The sequence below is a fragment of the Dermacentor albipictus genome, chromosome 1 (genome assembly GCF_038994185.2).
Source record: "Dermacentor albipictus isolate Rhodes 1998 colony chromosome 1, USDA_Dalb.pri_finalv2, whole genome shotgun sequence".
Lineage (NCBI taxonomy): Eukaryota > Metazoa > Arthropoda > Arachnida > Ixodida > Ixodidae > Dermacentor > Dermacentor albipictus.
Genome location: NC_091821.1, coordinates 478,176,664 through 478,180,509, shown reverse-complemented (window position 1 = coordinate 478,180,509; position 3,846 = coordinate 478,176,664). Strand labels below are relative to the sequence as shown.

Sequence of the window (3,846 nt, the reverse complement as noted above, 5' to 3'; positions counted from 1 at the left end):
CGCTGCGCCAAATTTGACGAGGTTTGTTGCATTTAAAAAAAAAAAAACTTCGAATCTAGTGACTGTTGGTTTCAAATTTTTTATTTAGATGGCCATTTCTTTTATTCAAAATTGGCAAAAATCGAAAATTTTCGGAAAACGAAACTGTCAAGTTTACGACTCTGCAACTCGGCAATGAAAAATGATGACACAATTCTGTGAATTGCATGTTATAGTGCATCTAACGCTGACAAAATTGATATATCACACATTATTCTCAAAAAATTTAGTAATATGGAAATACAATTTTTGCAAAACCCTTGTACACATCGTACAATTAGCATATCGAATTTCTCCGCTTTGAATGATCTAATAGATGCTATTTACAGAATCGCGATATCTGCTCTTGATACAGAGTTATTAATTTGTAAACTTGGTGCTTCTTTTTTTTCTAACTTCCGAATTTTTGGAAATTCTTGCAACAAAATTAAAGCCCTAAATAGAAATTCCACTACCAACAGTCACTAGAATTTAAGTTTCTGTAATACAACAAATTTCATTAAAATCGGGCCAGTGGTTATCTCAGAAAAGCGTTTCTACGTTTTAAATGTGAAATGCAAATTAGTGACTACCGTTTGCCTTTTTTTTATATACTAGTCTATGTCGCATTTGCAACTGCGAGTAGGCCCATTCGTGTGGGCTTTAATTTATTTTATTAGTGCTCACAGATGGCAAAATCCACATGTCAATGCAAAACTTTGACCTTTACATGGGCTCAGAATTATTTATCACTTATTTTGATTAACATCATGCGGCATACTGGTCCCCATTTCAGTGACTACAAAAGAAATGCAAATAAGGTGGAAAAATCTCAAAGATACTTTTAGAAATAAAATTAAAAATGAAGCAGATACCAAGAAGAGTGGAGCAGCAGCTGCTAGCAAATCAACTTGTCCATATATGCAGCAGCTAGAGTTCCTCAGGGACGCCGTTGAAACGAGACGGTAAGCAACGAGTAATATGCACGTGAAAACGAGTTGACACTTTGTGCAAATTCTACGCAGGAGCCACTGGAACCTTTGACCAACTGATCTCTCAGTTGGTTGCACAGATATTCTCGCGGACAACTCAGTGGCTAATGAGAACTTGGCTCCAAACAGTGGTCCAGCTGCATGCGGAAGCCCAGTACGAAACAGTTGGAAGGATCCAAATGCCTGTTTGGACACCCTCGAAGTACTGTTTCAAACCCCAGGCTGTGGAGATGGCAATGAAGCGGGGCCTATGACTGCAACCCCCAGCACAAGCAGTGTCCCGCCATCGGGTAAGTAAGCGACAAAGAAGGCGCCACGAACTGGATGAGACAGATAGGCAGCTGCAATCCGTGTGGAATGCCGTTGCTGCTCACAGGCTGATGGACGGTTCAAGCCATTTTGATGCTGTCACTTAGGCCACAAATTGAAGGAACTCCTGCACACATGCTGATGCATTTAAAGATGGAGCTGCTGAACATTTGTGAGCAGTACAGTCAAGGGAAATACCTAGTGGGCCTTGTGCACCCATCATGCGAAAAAGAATAAGGCATATTCTGGGTACCTGTTTATTTCCCCATGTCAGACTTGCTTGCTGCACCACACACACACACACACACACACAGGTTGCACAGAGCATTGCCTTCAGTGCCGCAGTCCAGCTGATGCCCTCTGCCATGGCACGGCTCCTTGTGTGCTAGTAAAATAGTCCTTGAAAATTTGCCTCATTGCAGCTGCATTGCGACTGTAGTTATGGCCCACCGGAGGCACCAATTTGAGCATGGCTTGGGTGTCTCGTTCACGCCACGGGCCTTCCGTCACGTTGCTGTAGCCGTCTTTTGCGTCCGCATAGTTTGGTAGCATCTAAGCTGCATCTTCACTGAGAAAATTGTGCAGCACACATGCAGCCATTACCACATAATCTGCATTCTCAGGGAGCAGGTTAATCACTCGGCGAAAAATGCGAAACCTCAAGGCCATCACCCCGAATGCGTTTTCAACACACCTCTGAAATGAAAAGAATTTTGATAAAGTGCATTGCACTTGTGATCTCGAGGAGTACATCAAATTAACTAAAAATTTTCTGCCTCCAGGCCAGTGATGACACCCACACCGTAAATCAATGTAGCACTGCAACAAACCTTGCCTGACTGAGCCGATAATTCAATATCTGTTAGCTTTCATCTAGGCCTTTACCTGGGTAAGGCCGAAGAAAGTCTGGGTGAAGCTGGAACACTTCGTGCCATACGAAAACATGGGGTGCCACCGTTGAAGACTCTGGTAAGCATTTTAGTGCCGGGAGACCGAGGAGGCCACACTCTAAGAATTTCCCTAGCCTTGAGGCTCCGAGTGTTCCGCCATTGCTCTAGCGCCCATAGGCCTCAACGTCTACAAGGATAAACTTCAGGTTGCTGTCAGATATAGCCATAAGTACTACAGAGCACATACCCTGGTATGATGAATGGTTAATATTTAGAAAATAGTAATTTACAAACAAAGAAATTGTCAATGTGCACGTTACCTTATAGTTGAAGTACAGGCTGCCTGGATTTGGTGGGACCTGGATCTGCACGTGTTCCTCATCCATGGCGCCCACGCAATGTGGGAAGTTCCATTTTTTGAAAGATCCCTCAACTACCTTCTGCCAATCGGAAGTAGTTGGCACCTGTGGTGGGAATTAAGCAGACATATAAAGGCATTTTTAGTGTAAAAAGAACAGCAGCGCAAACCAAAGATCGGCATGTAAAGTGCCATTCTGCAGTTATTTAATGTCCCTGTCTTTAGTTCTATTTATCTTTAGTATGAACTGACAAGCAGAGCAACATATAGACTTCGATAAAAACTGAATGCCTCAAGCAACTGATCACATACAGCTTATTTTCTTTTGAAAGGGGGGAGGCATATAAGCTTGGGAACCATTGAATAAACAATTACCACAGTACCACATGTACCACACATATAATTCTGGTATCTCTACAGTATTTAACTATCTGCATATTGGTGGGAAGACTCCATGAGCTTGCTCTTGAGCTCTTGTAGCATATGCAACACTTTTCGAGACTTCGCACTCTCAACACTATCCGCATGCTTCCTATTTTGTCTTCAGTTTGTACTTAAACAGAAGCATGCCTTTGAACACATTACAGTGGACATTCATGATATGCAGTTCTCCCTTTGCTCTCTTCGAATTTGCCCTTCCTCATTGTCATTTACAATGTGCAGATTGTGGGAATTCTCATCCGTGCTCTTTGGACAAAGGAACGACAACACAGTAGTGCAAACAATCACAACGGCATTTATTGCACCTTTCATAGATCAATGTCTGCTAGCCGAGTTGCTATCCCCAAAACATGCCGATGGGCGTGCGAGAAATCTAGAAGTCCGACTCACCGCAACCGGATAACGAGCGAATATGTTCGTCCCATCCTGGATCCCAACGCCTGGTCGTTCACGCGTACGGTCACGCGAACGGTGGCGTGTTAGAAGGCGCCCACACGAGACGGTCTCGCAGAAGCATCGATCGGCGCACGCGCGGCACGTCCGCGCTGTTGAGCTGATCCCGTACCAAAGAGGAAGAGCCTCCTTCTGTTCGGGCCCTAGTAACCCCGCTGGTAGGCGGCGTTAGCAGCGCAACACTCGCGCCATCTCTCGTACTGCGCCTCAACAAGACCGACTGCTGCAGGCATCATGCTGGCCACGTGGCGAAGCCGGAGCGCAGGAGACGAGTCACGCGGGAAGACCACATCAGGGGACGCATGAGGATCGTGCATCCCCACAACATAGAGTGGACAGTGTCTAATTCACACGATGCTCATTGCTAAACTGCTCTTAAAAACAA

The 3,846-nt window shown here is 44.6% G+C and overlaps 1 pseudogene; it reads right to left on the bottom strand.

The window, feature by feature from the left end:
* Nucleotides 1-1,652: 1,652 nt before the first annotated feature.
* On the bottom strand, nucleotides 1,653-2,442 carry LOC139054536 (uncharacterized; annotated as a pseudogene).
* Nucleotides 2,443-3,846: the final 1,404 nt, after the last annotated feature.